We start from the raw sequence: 19,428 nt of genomic DNA on the forward strand, positions 1-19,428 counted from the left end.
GTCATGTGTGTGGAAAGGGCGGGGCCAACTCAATATCGAACCCTACGGACTAAGACTGGGAGGCCATTAAAGGTCATGTGCGTGGAAAGGGCGGGGCCAACTCAATATTGAACCCTACGGACTAAGACTGGGAGGCCATTAAAGGTCATGTGCGTGGAAAGGGTGGAGCCAACTCAATATTGAACTCTACGGACTAAGACTGGGGGGCCATTAAAGGTCATGTCCGTGGAAAGGGCGGGGCCAACTCAATATTGAACTCTACGGAGTAAGACTGGGGGGCCATTACAGGTCATGTGTGTGGAAAGGGCGGGGCCAACTCAATAGTGAACCCTACGGACTGAGACTGGGGGGCCATTAAAGGTCATGTGTGTGGAAAGGGCGGGGCCAACTCAATATTGAACCCTATGGATTAAGACTGGGAGGCCATTAAAGTCTACGTGTGTGGAGAGGCCTGTGGCCTAATATTGAACCCTACGGACTAAGACCGGGGGGCCATTGAAGGTCATGTGTGTGGAAAGGCCGGCGGCCTGATACTTGGGGCAGTATGGTGTATATATATTTTTTATACATTTGTATAGATTGGGGTTGTTCCTCTCTGTGACATTCTGGCTCCCCCAGTGCATCTGTGTAATCTGATGATCTTTGTAAGTGTGGAACATATAAGGGGGGAATATGACGTTTTATTTGCACCCTTATAGAAAACTAAACTAAAAATGAATAGAACTCATATTTCTAGGATTCTTCTTGCTGATTTTCCTCCTATGCGGTGGTCCCCGGGTTATCCCACACTCCTGGCCGGCTCTTTGGTGAGGTTCCTTCCATCTCGGTGACCCCTCTCTGTGGTGGACCATTTGTGGAGTGGAGGTCTGGTTGTGGGCGGGGTTCTCACCTTTGCATATGATGTACTTACCATAGTGAACAGTATTTTATATCTCACACCTATTATTGTATTTTAGTTGGTATCCTGTATGCGTTCTTCCTGAAGGAGCCACGAGGAGAAACATGTAGAAGAACATGCATAGAGGACCTCGCCAACATGTCTGTACCAACTGGAGAGGAAATCCATCAAAGCCGTCTCTGGGAAATGTTTCTCTGGTTTTAATATGGATTTGTAATGAATATTACTGGTTTATGATAGTTTATGTTTGGTTTATGCATCTTACATATAGTCCCTGCACCATATTGGGAGATGCCCCTCCCCCCATGTGAGGATCTGTCACCTTCCTTCCATGGTGTCCCCCGTGCTATCATTTCCTTCTCTTTGTACCATCAGCATGGAAACATTTCACCTTCCTGCCCAATAACCTCCTGAACTCCGGGCAGATAGAAGACACAACCAATGCCGCGCTCTGCTCACCAATCACACATTTTTATTGGGCAAAAAAAGAAATGTTAGTAAAGCGATACAAGTCAGCGCGTCGTTTCCGGATGTCGGTCCCTGAAGAGCTGTGCAGACCTATGAAGAGCGATAAGAGGATCAAAGCGGCTTGGAGAGGGCGGAGTCACGGCTTAAATGCCTGGAAGGGAAGGAAGAAGAAGAAAGAGGTTATTTATAGCGGACCTTCCAACCAATAGAAGTCATTTTGCACCTGGCTCCTCCCCCTTCCTCCTACACAATTATATTTAACCCCTCCCCCTCTCACCCTCCAGGGATCGGAGCGATTTGTACGTTTCTGATATGAACCTGTTCATTCGGCGATGAGGTCGTCATTACTGAAGATAACAAGGTAACGCATGTATTGTTGTTTAACCAGCTGCAGACTCTGGGCGTGCTACACACGTCCACAAATATGTCATCATTGTACACAGGGAATGTGTAGCACGTCCAGTCCTTCTGCCCTGAGGCCAGGAACCCCCCCATCCCAGTACTCAGCAATTCAGCTCTGACTAATCACAGCGGCATTCAGGGCCGGATCTACCCTATCTGATCTGGGGGTGCAGTAAAAAAAAAAACGTTCCATCAAAGTCCCCCTTACATCAGATGTCCCCATCAGAGCGCCCTCTTACATCAGGTGTCCCCAGCAGAAATCCCCCTTACATCAGGTGTCCCCATCAGAGTGCCCTCTTGCATCAGGTGTCCCCATCAAAGATTCCCCTTACATCAGATGTCCCCATCAGAGTGCCCTCTTACATCAGGTGTTTCCATTAAAGTGCCTCTTTGATGGGGTCCTCTTCTGGCAGGTGTCCCCATTGAGGTCCCTCCTAACATCACAGTCTACAGCAGAGTCCATCTTAGGAGCCCTGCTTCACATCTGGGTCTCCATCCAAGCCCACCCTACATCCAGGTCCCCATCAGAGCTCCCCTTACTTCTAGGTCCCCATTAGAGTCCCCCCTTACATCAAGTGTCCCCATCAGAGTGCCCCGTTACATCAATGTCCTGATCGAGATTTCCTCTAGCACAGTCTACATTAGAGTACATCTTAGGAGCCCCCCTTCACATCCATGTCTCCATCAGAACCACCTTTACTTCCAGGTCCTCATCAGAGTGCCCCCTTACATCAGGTGTCCCCATCAGAGTGCTCCTTACATCAGGTGTCCCCATCAGAGTGCCCCCTTACATCAGGTGTCATCAGAGTGCCCCCTTACATCAGATATCTACTTCAGATGTCCCCATCAGAGATCCCCCTTACATCACGTGTCCCCATCAAAGTGTTCCCTTACATCCGGTGTCCCCTTTAGAGTGCCCCCGTTCATCAGGTGTCTCCATCAGAGATCCCTCTTACATCAGGTGTCCCCATCAGAGTCCCCCTTACATCAGATGTCCTCATCAGGGTCCCCCCTAACATCAAAGTCCATCTTAGGAGCCCCCCTTCACATCTGGGTCTCCATCCAAGCCCACCCTACATCCAGGTCCCCATCAGAGCTCCCCTTCTATGTCCCCATTAGAGTCCCTCTGCGCATCAGGTTTCCAATAAGATTCTCCCTTCCATCATATATCCCCATCAGAGTGCCCCCTTACATCAGGTGTCCCATCAGAGTGCCCCCTTACATCAGGATCCCAATCAGAGTGCCCCCCTTACATCAGGTGTCCCCATCATTGTGTCCCTTTACATCAGGTGTCCCCATCAGAGTGCCCCCCTTACATCAGCATCCCCATCAGAGTGCCCCCTTACATCAGGTGTCCCCATCAGAGTGCCCCCTTACATCAGCATCCCCATCAGAGTGCCCCCTTACATCAGATGTCCCCATCAGAGTGCCCCCTTACATCAGCTCTCTGCATCAGACTGGCTCATGGATCAGTGGATAAGGAGCTCTCGGAGACTTGGGAGGGGCACAGCTAAAATCTCGGGGGCACAGCCGACCCCAGCACCCCCCTAGATCCGGCCCTGGCGACACTGCCCAGTACACAGAACGTTCTGACAGCTGAACCAGTCAAAAAAAATCAGCCTGCCACTAATTATCACCAATACAGAAAGGTACAAAGTAACATTGTTTCATTTTGTATCTTTCTGTTTATTCATCTGCAGATGATTCTTCTCTCTTTTTTTGTTCATCTCTATCCTACTAACTAATAATATTTAAACGTCTTTTTATATATTTACAAGTTTCACATTTAAAAAAGCGCAAAGTTGAAGAAATAAAACCCGGAACCCTTTCCTTCATCTGTCAATCACTTTGCGATGCTTTGTAGCAGAATCGTCATTTTAGGGTCATTATAAACAGAAGAAATCCCGGAAATAAATGCGCACTTTTCATGCAGCAACGCTGTTTGTTTGTAAACGGACACCCATCAAACACAGAAACAGCGCGTTTTGTTACGTTTACTGGTTTACGGGGAAAAAAACTCATCCGGAAAACAATAGCTGAGGAGAGAAGGAGACGAAGGAGTTAATTCGGGCTGATTGGGGTCACTAAGGGTTAATAAGGGATAAACACAGGAACAGTTTTTGTAAAAAAAAAAGGAAACAAACTTGTCCGGTTGCTTTTACTGACATCCTTTACAGATCTAAGTTCAGCCCATTGATCTGCAGATGAATGAACAGAAAGATACAAAAGTAACAATAGGTAACATTGTATCTTTGTATATTCTCAGTCTGGTGCTGTGTTGTTTATAAGCACAGAGTCAGACCGGCTGGCCACGCCTTCTCTGAGTATACAGGGGTACCTGCCGACCGCCTACCTGGAAATGTACGTCAGGATATAGTAGTGGAGTTCCGGGGTCTATGGCTGCAGCTGGATGCCACATTCCTGCAATTAGACTTTTCAGCAGCCGCTGCTCTTTCTCCTAAAAGTGATCCGAGCCGCTGAATAGCCGCTGGATCACTAACAGAAGTGACGGGAGGGGTCGCCCCCTTTCCTTCTACTGCTTTCCAGTGGTTCTTGGGCTTAGCTGGCACATCGGTGTTGCGGTGGCTGGTCATAGAGATGATCAAAGGAAAAATGGGCTCATCTCTATGACCTAGGAGGACCAGAGCAACGTCATGACGTCACTTCCATTTCCAGACTGGTGTAAACAAGGCCATTTTTTTTTGGAAAGCACTAGATCAACTTTTTTTTTTTTTAAATCTGATGCTTTCCAGCATAGAGGAGAGATGTGGGGTCTTATTCAGAGAGACTGGATGTGCTACACATGTCCTGTGTACAGTATATACTGGTAGAAGGGTCCCTGCTGCAGGACAGAGATTGGATATACTACACATGTCCTGTGTACAGTATACTGGGAGAGGGGTCCCTGCAGCAGGACAGAGAGACTGGATGTGCTACACATGTCCTGTGTACAGTATACTGGTAGAGGGGTCCCTGTGGCAGGGCAGAGAGACTGGATGTGTTACACATGTCCTGTGTACAATACACTGGGAGAGGGGTCCCAGCAGCAGGACAGAGAGACTGGATGTGCTACACATGTCCTGTGTACAATACACTGGGAGAGGGGTCCCAGCGGCAGGACAGAGAGACTGGATGTGCTACACATGTCCTGTGTACAATACACTGGGAGAGAGGTCCCAGAGGCAGGACAGAGAGACTGGATGTGCTACACATGTCCTGTGTACAGTATACTGGTAGAGGGGTCCCTGTGGCAGGGCAGAGAGACTGGATGTGCTACACATGTTCTGTGTACAATACACTGGGAGAGGGGTCCCAGCGGCAGGACAGAGAGACTGGATGTGCTACACATGTCCTGTGTACAATGATGACATTTCCTGGGGCCTGTGTAGCACGCCCAAAGTCTGCAACTCGTTAAAAAATGTTTTGAACTTCTTTTGCCTTAACCTGCGGTTGACCCATAACCAGCCCACCATCTGTCCCTGTGCCTCTCAGGAAGGGAGGGGGTAGGGAATAAAGGATTGAGGAATACTTCTAATAAAAAAGGGGAACTCCGCGTCCAACTCTGATGAGCAAGTTTGCTACACCTGTCACCGGCCCCTTCCGGCCCCTCCCCCCCCACCATCGTCCTGGAAGTTTTCTCAGCGATTTGATTTCTGTTTTTACCTGTAAAATCCTCCCCGACGAAGACACCAGAAAAGCTCTCAGACAGCTGCTGGGTGGCGCCATCCATTGTCCATTGTGGTGTATTGCCATGAATGTGCGCCTACAGTGCGCCACGCCCCCGCCATTGTTCCCGGGGTTGTCCAGCTCCCAGGGCGAGGATCCAGAACTGCGCCCCCCTCCCCCACTGTACATACATGTCATAGAATGGGGGTACCACTCTGCGTCCATTCTCTGACCCCCTCCCCCACTGTCCATACATGTCATAGAATGTGGGTACCACTCTGCGTCCATTCTCTGCCCCCTCCCCCACTGTCCATACATGTCATAGAATGTGGGTACCACTCTGCGTCCATTCTCTGCCCCCTCCCCCACTGTGCATACATGTCATAGAATGGGGGTACCACTCTGCGTCCATTCTCAGCCCCCCTCCCCCGCTGTACATACATGTCATAGAATGTGGGTACCACTCTGCGTCCATTCTCTGCCCCCTCCCCCACTGTGCATACATGTCATAGAATGGGGGTACCACTCTGCGTCCATTCTCAGCCCCCCTCCCCCGCTGTACATACATGTCATAGAATGGGGGTACCACTCTGCGTCCATTCTCAGCCCCCCTCCCCCACTGTGCATACATGTCATAGAATGGGGGTACCACTCTGCGTCCATTCTCTGCCCCCTCCCCCACTGTACATACATGTCATAGAATGGGGGTACCACTCTGTGTCCATTCTCAGCCCCCCTCCCCCGCTGTACATACATGTCATAGAATGTGGGTACCACTCTGCGTCCATTCTCTGCCCCCCTCCCCCGCTGTACATACATGTCATAGAATGTGGGTACCACTCTGCGTCCATTCTCTGCCCCCCTCCCCCGCTGTACATACATGTCATAGAATGGGGGTACCACTCTGCGTCCATTCTCAGCCCCCCTCCCCCGCTGTACATACATGTCATAGAATGGGGGTACCACTCTGCGTCCATTCTCAGCCCCCCTCCCCCGCTGTACATACATGTCATAGAATGGGGGTACCACTCTGCGTCCATTCTCAGCCCCCCTCCCCCGCTGTACATACATGTCATAGAATGGGGGTACCACTCTGCGTCCATTCTCAGCCCCCTTGCCTCCCTGTGCCCGGGGCACCTCCCCCTTCTGCCCCCCCCCCCTTGTCCCGGCCCTGATTGCTCATCACAACACAGCAGCAGATTTCTCCAGCATTGGGCCCCGCCTGGGTTTTCACGCTTTCACCACCAATGAATGGGCGGCCTAATCCAACGTGGGAACCCAGGAGAGGACTCTGATGTAAGAGGGACATATATAGGGGGACTCTGATGGAGGCTCTGATGTAAGGGGGACATATATAGGGGGACTCTGATGGAGGCTCTGATGTAAGGGGGACATATATAGGGGGACTCTGATGATGTTTGTATCAGCCATCAATGTTAGTGAAATGTACGGTGTGGCCCCGTCTCTGCACAGCTTGGTGCCCTCAGGCCCCCCGCATGTTCCCTGGATCCTCGGACTTCCTGTTGTGACCGCGGGACAGGAAGTGAAGGGGAATCTCCTGACCGGGGATACAGCCCCTCCCCTCCCCCCAGCCCTGGGTTGTACAGTAAGTAGTAGGTAGGGATGTATGAAGGGATCATTCTACTAGACAATGAAATATCACTCCGAGGGGGAGGGGCAGAATTTCTGGATGCCCCCCCTCCCATCCCCGGGAATATCACACATAGAACCCGGATTACCTGTCCATCAGTGGCGATACAATTGGTCAGGTGGCAAGTCAAATGATCCTGCACCCGCACATTTCTGCGGAGAGAGAAGAGGAGAGGAGAGGAGGGAAGAGAGGAGAGAAGAGACGAGATGAGACCAGAAGAGAAGAGAAGGGATGGGAAGAGAAGAGAAGAGAAGAGAGGAGAGGAGAGAAGAGAGGAGAGAAGAGAAGAGAAGAGAAGAGAAGAGAGGAGAGGAGAGAAGAGAAGAGAAGAGAGGAGAGGAGAGGAGGGAAGAGAAGAGAAGAGTGGGATTAGTACAGTGACCGGCGTGTCAGAAGATGGCGGCAGATGACCCCACAGACAGGAGACATGACGCCTCTATTTATAGAAGATGTACAGCTATTCGTCCAGCAAAGTCTCATGTACATTCGTTCTGGGCGAGTTGGTTGTGAGAATGGGGCAGAATCGGGGGGGTTTCTTCTGGTCGTAGTTTTTACCCCCTTACTGCCCCCACAGTATGAATAAATGGGCGGAGTGGTGGATGTCTGTTTCTGGAGTGCCGTGTAGACACATGACCTCAGAGACAGCCCTCTGGGGGCCAGTTCACCCGTTCATGTGTGTGAATGGAGCCATCCTCGGACACTGTGTACAGAGCCCATCCGACAGGCACTGTACCTGACCCTGCCAGCTTCTGCTGCTCCCTTCACCAGCATTGACAGGAAGGAAGCTGCCATATACAGTACAGTGATGGCGGAATACATGACAGCCGGGTCCCGCCAAAGTGGGAAAAGATTGGGCGTTCAGATGAAGGCCTGGACAAGTAATGTTCTGTGTGAACCTGTGTTCCCACCAAGGACTCATCACTACCAACCATCATCACCACTCCATGGGATCATCATCACCAGTCCATGGGATCATCATCACCAGTCCATGGGATCATCATCATCACCACTCCATGGGATCATCATCACCAGTCCATGGGATCATCATCACCAGTCCATGGGATCATCATCATCACCACTCCATGGGATCATCATCACCAGTCCATGGGATTATCATCATCATCACCAGTCTATGGGATCATCATCACCATCACCAGTCTATGGGATCATCATCATCACCAGTCTATGGGATCATCACCATCACCAGTCTATGGGATTATCATCACCATCACCAGTCTATGGGATCATCATCACCATCACCAGTCTATGGGATCATCACCATCACCAGTCTATGGGATCATCATCACCATCACCAGTCCATGGGATCATGGGATAGTTCTGGAGATTCTTTTATAAATAAACCCCAAAGTGTCATCTCCAATACCGTACCCTGCAAGGTTTCCTTATTGGCCATCGGCAGCACGGGAGATTATCCCGGGTTTCCCTTATGCGGCTCTCAGTGGGTCCTGCTGGGGCCATCAGATCTCTGGAGTCCATCGACTTCTTCTACAGAATCAAACAAAGATTTATAATTCAGCGGAGATATGGAAAGGACGGGACCGGCTATTCTTCTACAATGAGAATCATCACTTTTAAAGGAAAATAACAGAGCGTGTCCTCCAACCCCTCCCCCTCCATAGATATACACTTTTCAAAAGTATTGGCCCCGCCCTCCATATCATGTGATTCAGGTGTTCCAATCCCCTCCATATCATGTGATTCAGGCATTCCAATCCCCTCCCAATCATGTGATTCAGGTGTTCCAATCCCCTCCATATCATGTGATTCAGGTGTTCCAATCCCCTCCATATCATGTGATTCAGGTGTTCCAATCCCCTCCCAATCATGTGATTCAGGTGCTCCAATCCCCTCCAATCATGTGATTCAGGTGTTCCAATCCCCTCCCAATCATGTGATTCAGGTGTTCCAATCCCCTCCCAATCATGTGATTCAGGTGTTCCAATCCCCTCCGTATCATGTGATTCAGGTGTTCCAATCCCCTCCATATCATGTGATTCAGGTGTTCCACTCCCCTCTATATCATGTGATTCAGGTGTTCCAATCCCCTCCATCTCATGTGATTCAGGTGTTCCAATCCCCTCCATATCATGTGATTCAGGTGTTCCAATCCCCTCCATATCATGTGATTCAGGTGTTCCAATCCCCTCCCAATCATGTGATTCAGGTGTTCCAATCCCCTCCATATCATGTGACTCAGGTGTTCCAATCCCCTCCATATCATGTAATTCAGGTGCTCCAATCCCCTCCATATCATGTAATTCAGGTGCTCCAATCCCCTCCATATCATGTGATTCAGGTGCTCTAATCCCCCTCCATGGACACAGGTGTATACAATCAAGCCCCTAGGCATGCAGACGGCTTCTACAAACATTGGTGAAAGAATGGGTCGCTCTCAGGAGCTCAGTGACTCCAAGCGTGGTCCCGTGATAGGTGGCCACCTGGGCAGTAAGTCCATCCGTGACATTTCCTGGCTACTAAATATTCCACGCTCAACTGTTAGTGGGATTATAACAAAGTGGAAGCCACTGGGAACAACAGCCACTCAGCCACCAAGTGGTAGGCCACGTCACATGACAGGGCGGGGTCAGCGCATGCTGAAGTGCACAGTGCGCAGAAGTCACCAACTGTCTGCAGAGTCAATAGCTAAAGACCTCCAAACTTGGTGTGGCCTTCAGATGAGCCCAACAACAGTGTGTAGAGAGCTTCATGGAATGGGTTTCCATGGCCGAGCAGCTGCATCCAAGCCTTCCATCACCAAGTGCAATGCAAAGCGTCAGATGCTGTGGTGTAAAGCATGCCGCCACTGGACTCTAGAGCAGGGGAGACATGTTCTCTGGAGGGACCAATCACGCTTCTCTGGCCAACAGATGGACATGTCTGGGTTTGGTGGTGGCCAGGAGAACGGTACTTGCCTGACTGCATGTGCCACGTTTAAAGTTTGGTGGAGGAGGGATTATGGTGGAGGGTTGTTCTTCAGGGGTTGGGCTTGGCCACCTAGTTCTAGTGAAGGGAACTCTTAAGGCGACATTTTGGACAATTTCATACTCCCAACTTTGTGGGAGGAGTTTGGGGATGGCCCCTTCCTGTTCCAACATGACTGCCCCCCAGTGCACAAAGCAAGGTCCATAAAGACATGGAGGAGCCAGTTTTGGGGTGGAGGAACTTGACTGTCCTGCACAGAGTCCTGTCCTCAACCCCATAGAACACCTTTGGGATGAATTAGAGCGGAGACTGCGAGCCAGGCCCCCTCCCCCGACATCAGTGCCTGACCTGACAAATGTGCTTCTGGAAGAATGGTCCAACCTTCCCATAGACACCCTCCTAACCTTGTGGGGGGCCTTCCCAGAAGAGTTGAAGCTGTTATAGCTGCAAAGGGCGGGGCCAACTCAATATTGAGCCCTACGGACTAAGACTGGGGGGCCATTAAAGGTCATGTGTGTGGAAAGGGCGGGGCCAACTCAATATTGAACCCTACGGACTAAGACTGGGGGGCCATTAAAGTTCATGTGCGTGGAAAGGGCGGGGCCAACTCAATATTGAACCCTACGGACTAAGACTGGGGGGCCATTAAAGGTCATGTGCGTGGAAAGGGCGGGGCCAACTCAATATTGAACCCTACGGACTAAGACTGGGGGGGCCATTACAGGTCATGTGTGTGGAAAGGGCGGGGCCAACTCAATATTGAACCCTACGGACTAAGACTGGGGGGCCATTAAAGGTCATGTGTGTGGAAATGGCGGGGCCAACTCAATATTGAACCCTACGGACTAAGACTGGGGGGCCATTAAAGGTCATGTGCGTGGAAAGGGCGGGGCCAACTCAATATTGAACCCTACGGACTAAGACTGGGGGGCCATTAAAGGTCATGTGCGTGGAAAGGGCGGGGCCAACTCAATATTGAACCCTACGGACTAAGACTGGGGGGCCATTACAGGTCATGTGCGTGGAAAGGGCGGGGCCAACTCAATATTGAACCCTACGGACTAAGACTGGGGGGCCATTACAGGTCATGTGCGTGGAAAGGGCGGGGCCAACTCAATATTGAACCCTACGGACTAAGACTGGGGGGCCATTACAGGTCATGTGTGTGGAAAGGCCGGGCCCCAATACTTGGGGCAATATGGTGTATATCTATCATTACCTTGAACAGAATGATATTTCCATCAATTTGCGGCACGGTGATCACCGCACACGCATGGATGGCAGGGGGAGGGGTCATAAGGAGTAATGGCCAGCATGTCAAAACCCCACCTCCAGTCTGGCCCAAGAACGCGCCTCCAATGGACACAATGACGGGAATCTACAAAGACTAGGGCAGCTGTGCACGGCAACCAATCAGCTTCTATCTTTCATTTTCAAAGCTTAACTGAACAATCTGAAGCTAGAAGCTGATTGGTTGCTCTGCATAGCTGCTCCAGCCTTGGTAGATCCCGCTCATTGCTGATCTGTAGGTTTTGGTGCTCAGCTGGAGGGGAATAGCCCGCCGCTCCCATCGTTCTCCATCTAAATATACATAGAAGTATCCAATCCATCCAACTACATCACAAATGATACAATACGATTGGAACAATCAGAATCTGCTGTAACCATAGATACCAGACATACACCTGACCTCCGGACATTGGGGGCGTGGTTTACCGACATTCCCATGATGGCATCACAAAGCGTCCGTACTCAACGCATTGCATCACAATACCACTTCCTCGGGGGCGGTGCTTGTGGTTGTCATGGTCTTAATACAAACATGCTGTCATCTGGGCAACTTTATATACAAAAAAGCCCCTCCCCCTTCCATTCACAATTAACCCTTCAATCTCCCAACATCGTTGAATCCCTCCACTGGAAGAAATGTTACAATCAATCTGTATGGCAAAGGCAACTTCCCCCAACTTCATGAAAATATTACCCCGGGTGGGGTGGGGGAGGTCCAAACACCTAAAGCTTCTGGGTCCATCCCATTGTCCGGTCCGGTACTGAGCATTCTGCTTCTGGTGAGAGTACTCTGCTGACCACAGCGGGTCCCTGGCACTCCAGTCCCTCCATTCACTAAGCAACTTGTGTTACGTTCAACGAATGTAAGGCACCCTGTGATTGGAGAAGGGTTGGAAAGAACATCACAATCTCCCCGCCTCCAATCACAGAACACCTTGCCTTCACTGAAAATAATCCAAGATATTTACTGAATGGAGGGGCTGGAGTGCGGGTCACCCGCTGTGGCCTGAGTGCTGTCCCGGGAATCAGACATTCAGCACCGGACGTGTAGAACTGAATATACTGTATGGGGGGGAGGGGAGGGGTACATGACGCCGCAGTCCAGACACACGGGACACATTCTATTAGCGTGGATGGATTTTAACAGCAACAAAAATCAGCTTCATACGTCAGGAGAAGCCGGATGACACCCACAAGAGACAGGAAATGAATACACATAAGAGGATCTGCTAGAGAACAATATCACACGTCAGCTCCCTCTAGTGGCCATAATGTTGTATTTCCTGAAATGCCTCAATCTGGAAAATAACCCATTTTGGCCACTAGATGGAGCTGATGATCATAAGAAATACAACATTGTTATTATATATACGGGACGGATACGTATCCATACACCGTCCTCGGTATACGTCTGCAGACATGGTATATATACGGGACAGATACGTATCCATACATCGTCCTCGGTATACGTCTGCAGACATCGTATATATACGGGACGGATACGTATCCATACATCGTCCTCGGTATACGTCTGCAGACATTGCTCGGTGATATGTAGGAATTGATGTGTATGGACATGTCTGGTTGGACAGCTGTGTCTATAGAACAGCGGTTCTCAACCTGGGGGTCGAACGACGCTTCCACAGGGGTCGCCTAAGACCATCGGAAAACACATATTTCCGATGGTCTTAGGAACCGAGACACCGCTCCTCGCCCCCGCCGCCGCCACCGCCGTCTCCAGGTGTGGGCGGGATGACATGCCGCCCCTGTCATCTGGACACACCTCGAGATCAATCCTCGCCTGTGATTGGCCGCCGGCACTGTAGCTCAGGAGAGGCACACAGGCGGCCAATCACCGGCGAGGAGGTGGAGCTTGGAGAGGAGGAGCCGAGCGGCACCGTGAAGATCGAGCGAGTGAAGAGGAGGAGAGCGGCCGGAGAAGGAAGACATCTGACAGGTAAGTGTCGGTACCATGGGAGAGGGAGGGAGCGAGCGAGCCCAGGCTGGAGCAGGGGTCTGCAAGGTAAGTATCATTGGTGTCAGTGGGAATAGTGCCCCATCATTGGTGTCACTAATACCAATGATGGGGCACTATTCCTCCCACTGACACCAACGATGGGACACTATTCCTCCCACTGACACCAACGATGGGGCACTATTCCTCCCCCAAATGACACCAACGATGGGGCACTATTCCTCCCCCACTGACACCAAGGATGGGGCACGATTCCTCCCCCCACTGACACCAACGATGGGGCACAATTCCTCCCCCCACTGACACCAAGGATGGGGCACTATTCCTCCCCCCACTGACACCAAGGATGGGGCACTATTCCTCCCCCCACTGACACCAAGGATGGGGCACTATTCCTCCCCCCACTGACACCTATGATGGGGCACTATTCCCCCCACTGACACCTATGATGGGGCACTATTCCCCCCACTGACACCAATGATGGGGCACTATTCCCCCCACTGACACCTATGATGGGGCACTATTCCTCCCCCCACTGACACCAATGATGGGGCACTATTCCTCCCACTGACACCAATGATGGGGCACTATTCCTCCCACTGACACCAATGATGGGGCACTATTCCTCCCACTGACACCTATGATGGGGCACTATTCCCCCCACTGACACCAATGATGGGGCACTATTCCCCCCACTGACACCTATGATGGGGCACTATTCCTCCTCCCACTGACACCAATGATGGGGCACTATTCCTCCCACTGACAGCAATGATGGGGCACTATTCCTCCCACTGACACCAATGATGAGGCACTATTCCTCCCACTGACACTGATGATGGGGCACTATTCCTCCCACTGACACCAATGATGAGGCACTATTCCTCCCACTGATACCGATGAAGGGGCACTATTCCTCACACTGATACCGATGACGAGGCACTATTCCTCCCACTGACACCAATGACGGGGCACTATTCCTCCCACTGATACCAATGACGGGGCACTATTCCTCCCACTGACACCAATGACGGGGCACTATTCCTCCCACTGATACCAATGACGGGGCACTATTCCTCCCACTGACACCTATGATGGGGCACTATTCCCCTTACTGACACCAATGATGGGGCACTATTCCTCCCCCCACTGACACCAATGATGGGGCACTATTCCTGCTCCCACTGACACCTATGATGGGGCACTATTCCTCCCACTGACACCAATGATGGGGCACTATTCCTCCCACTGACACCAATGACGGGGCACGATTCCTCCCACTGACACCAATGAAGGGGGCACTATTCCTCCCACTGACACCAATGACGGGGCACTATTCCTCCCACTGACACCAATGACGGGGCACTATTCCTCCCACTGACACCAATGATGGGGCACTATTCCCCCCACTGACACCAATGACGGGGCACTATTCCTCCCACTGACACCAATGACGGGGCACTATTCCTCCCACTGACACCAATGACGGGGCACTATTCCTCCCACTGACACCAATGACGGGGCACTATTCCTCCCACTGACACCAATGATAGGGCACTATTCCTCCCACTGATACCAATGATGGGGCACTATTCCTCCCACTGACACCTATGATGGGGCACTATTCCCCCCACTGACACCTATGATGGGGCACTATTCCCCCCACTGACACCAATGATGGGGCACTATTCCCCCCACTGACACCTATGATGGGGCACTATTCCTCCCCCCACTGACACCAATGATGGGGCACTATTCCTCCCACTGACACCAATGATGGGGCACTATTCCTCCCACTGACACCAATGATGGGGCACTATTCCTCCCACTGACACCTATGATGGGGCACTATTCCCCCCACTGACACCAATGATGGGGCACTATTCCCCCCACTGACACCTATGATGGGGCACTATTCCTCCTCCCACTGACACCAATGATGGGGCACTATTCCTCCCACTGACAGCAATGATGGGGCACTATTCCTCCCACTGACACCAATGATGAGGCACTATTCCTCCCACTGACACCGATGATGGGGCACTATTCCTCCCACTGACACCGATGATGGAGCACTATTCCTCCCACTGACACCGATGACGGGGCACTATTCCTCCCACTGACACCAATGACGGGGCACGATTCCTCCCACTGACACCAATGACGGGGCACGATTCCTCCCACTGACACCAATGAAGGGGGCACTATTCCTCCCACTGACACCAATGACGGGGCACTATTCCCCCCACTGACACCAATGACGTGGCACTATTCCTCCCACTGACACCAATGACGGGGCACTATTCCTCCCACTGATACCAATGATGGGGCACTATTCCTCCCACTGACACCTATGATGGGGCACTATTCCCCCCACTGACACCTATGATGGGGCACTATTCCCCCCACTGACACCAATGATGGGGCACTATTCCCCCCACTGACACCTATGATGGGGCACTATTCCTCCCACTGACAGCAATGATGGGGCACTATTCCTCCCACTGACACCAATGATGAGGCACTATTCCTCCCACTGACACCGATGATGGGGCACTATTCCTCCCACTGACACCAATGATGAGGCACTATTCCTCCCACTGACACCAATGATGAGGCACTATTCCTCCCACTGACACCGATGAAGGGGCACTATTCCTCACACTGACACCAATGACGGGGCACTATTCCTCCCACTGATACCGATGACGAGGCACTATTCCTCCCACTGACACCAATGATGAGGCACTATTCCTCCCACTGATACCGATGACGAGGCACTATTCCTCCCACTGACACCAATGACGGGGCACTATTCCTCCCACTGATACCAATGACGGGGCACTATTCCTCCCACTGACACCTATGATGGGGCACTATTCCCCCCACTGACACCAATGATGGGGCACTATTCCTCCCCCCACTGACACCAATGATGGGGCACTATTCCTGCTCCCACTGACACCTATGATGGGGCACTATTCCTCCCACTGATACCGATGATGAGGCACTATTCCTCCCACTGACACCGATGATGGGGCACTATTCCTCCCACTGACACCAATGATGGGGCACTATTCCTCCCACTGATACCAATGATGGGGCACTATTCCTCCCACTGACACCGATGACGGGGCACTATTCCTCCCACTGACACCAATGACGGGGCACGATTCCTCCCACTGACACCAATGACGGGGCACGATTCCTCCCACTGACACCAATGAAGGGGGCACTATTCCTCCCACTGACACCAATGACGGGGCACTATTCCTCCCACTGACACCAATGACGGGGCACTATTCCTCCCACTGACACCAATGACGGGGCACTATTCCTCCCACTGACACCAATGATGGGGCACTATTCCTCCCACTGACACCAATGATGGGGCACTATTCCTCCCACTGACACCAATGATGGGACACTATTCCTCCCACTGACACCAATGACGGGGCACTATTCCTCCCACTGACACCAATGATGGGGCACTATTCCTCCCACTGACACCAATGATGGGGCACTATTCCTCCCAATGACACCAATGATGGGGCACTATTCCCCCCACTGACACCAATGATGGGGCACTATTCCCCCCACTGACACCAATGATGGGGCACTATTCCCCCCACTGACACCAATGACGTGGCACTATTCCTCCCACTGACACCAATGATGGGGCACTATTCCCCCCACTGACACCAATGAAGGGGCACTATTCCCCCCACTGACACCAATGACGTGGCACTATTCCTCCCAATGACACCAATGATGGGGCACTATTCCTCCCACTGACACCAATGATGGGACACTATTCCTCCCACTGACACCAATGATGGGGCACTATTCCTCCCACTGACACCAATGACGGGGCACTATTCCTCCCACTGACACCAATGATGGGGCACTATTCCCCCCACTGACACCAATGATGGGGCACTATTCCCCCCACTGACACCAATGACGTGGCACTATTCCTCCCAATGACACCAATGATGGGGCACTATTCCTCCCACTGACACCAATGATGGGACACTATTCCTTCCACTGACACCAATGATGGGGCACTATTCCTCCCACTGACACCAATGACGGGGCACTATTCCTCCCACTGACACCAATGACGGGGCACTATTCCTCCCACTGACACCAATGATGGGGCACTATTCCCCCCACTGACACCAATGACGGGGCACTATTCCTCCCACTGACACCAATGACGGGGCACTATTCCTCCCACTGACACCAATGATGGGGCACTATTCCTCCCACTGACACCAATGATGGGGCACTATTCCTCCCAATGACACCAATGATGGGGCACTATTCCCCCCACTGACACCAATGATGGGGCACTATTCCCCCCACTGACACCAATGATGGGGCACTATTCCCCCCACTGACACCAATGACGTGGCACTATTCCTCCCAATGACAGCAATGATGGGGCACTATTCCTCCCACTGACACCAATGATGGGGCACTATTCCCCCCACTGACACCAATGATGGGGCACTATTCCCCCCACTGACACCAATGACGTGGCACTATTCCTCCCAATGACACCAATGATGGGGCACTATTCCTCCCACTGACACCAATGATGGGACACTATTCCTCCCACTGACACCAATGATGGGGCACTATTCCTCCCACTGACACCAATGACGGGGCACTATTCCTCCCACTGACACCAATGACGGGGCACTATTCCTCCCACTGACACCAATGACGGGGCACTATTCCTCCCACTGACACCAATGACGGGGCACTATTCCTCCCACTGACACCAATGATGGGGCACTATTCCTCCCAATGACACCAATGATGGGGCACTATTCCTCCCACTGACACCAATGACGGGGCACTATTCCTCCCACTGACACCAATGATGGGGCACTATTCCCCCCACTGACACCAATGATGGGGCACTATTCCCCCCACTGACACCAATGATGGGGCACTATTCCCCCCACTGACACCAATGACGTGGCACTATTCCTCCCAATGACACCAATGATGGGGCACTATTCCTCCCACTGACACCAATGATGGGACACTATTCCTCCCACTGACACCAATGACGGGGCACTATTCCTCCCACTGACACCAATGACGGGGCACTATTCCTCCCACTGACACCAATGACGGGGCACTATTCCTCCCACTGACACCAATGACGGGGCACTATTCCTCCCACTGACACCAATGACGGGGCACTATTCCTCCCACTGATACCAATGATGGGGCACTATTCCTCCCAATGACACCAATGATGGGGCACTATTCCTCCCACTGACACCAATGATGGGGCACTATTCCTCCCACTGACACCAATGATGGGGCACTATTCCTCCCACTGATACCAATGATGGGGCACTATTCCTCCCACTGACACCTATGATGGGGCACTATTCCTCCCACTGACACCAATGATGGGGCACTATTCCTCCCACTGACACCAATGATGGGGCACTATTCCTCCCACTGCAAAATTACAGTTATGAAGTAGCAACGAAAATAATTTTATGGTTGGGGGTCACCACAACATGAGGAACTGTATTAAGGGGTCGCAGCGCTAGAAAGGTTGAGAACCACTGCTATAGAAGGTCTTCTGATGGACGGAATGTTCCTGGATGTGTAGAGCCCTCACACCGTACAATCCCTCCCGGGAACTCACCTCTCCTCCATCCTGGGACACCCTCCGCTCACCGTTAGATGGGGTCACCAGCAGCCCAACGACAACGAGACCCCCCAAGATCAGCAGAGTCCTCATAACCGACCCGCAGCCCGATCCTCACTACAGCAAAGACGTTGTACAATGTGGGACCCCCGCCCTCCGTCTGCTTCACCGTGCTGATTGCACTTCTTATTTACCCCTGTTCCCCTCCCCCTCCCCTCTTCCTGGGACTGGCCGGCTGCGGGATCCAAGCCCACAGATGAGCCAACATCTTTCCCTATTCTACCTTCACATTGTCTTGTTTTTTAGTATTTCATTGTTTTCTATGAATGTATTATTCCTGGTATTTCTATACGGGGCTCCCGCCTAGGTGGGCGCTATAGTTGTAGATCCATTTCTCAGTGGGATCGGTGGATCCGGGTTTGGTTCTTGCTGGTTGTTCTGGGTTCTGTAGC

At 51.8% G+C, this 19,428-nt stretch overlaps 1 long non-coding RNA gene across 1 annotated transcript; it reads right to left on the reverse strand.

The window, feature by feature from the left end:
- Positions 1–1,348: 1,348 nt before the first annotated feature.
- Positions 1,349–19,169, reverse strand: LOC149428181 (uncharacterized). The gene is made up of 4 exons (XR_016310848.1): positions 18,974–19,169; positions 8,475–8,591; positions 7,174–7,237; positions 1,349–1,517 (listed from the first exon to the last, which is right to left on the reverse strand). It is a non-coding gene; the product is annotated as an uncharacterized LOC149428181 (long non-coding RNA).
- Positions 19,170–19,428: the final 259 nt, after the last annotated feature.

The sequence above is a fragment of the Staurois parvus genome, unplaced genomic scaffold (genome assembly GCF_062004578.1).
Source record: "Staurois parvus isolate SC_StPar_1 unplaced genomic scaffold, SC_StPar_1.0 ptg003432l, whole genome shotgun sequence".
NCBI lineage: Eukaryota > Metazoa > Chordata > Amphibia > Anura > Ranidae > Staurois > Staurois parvus.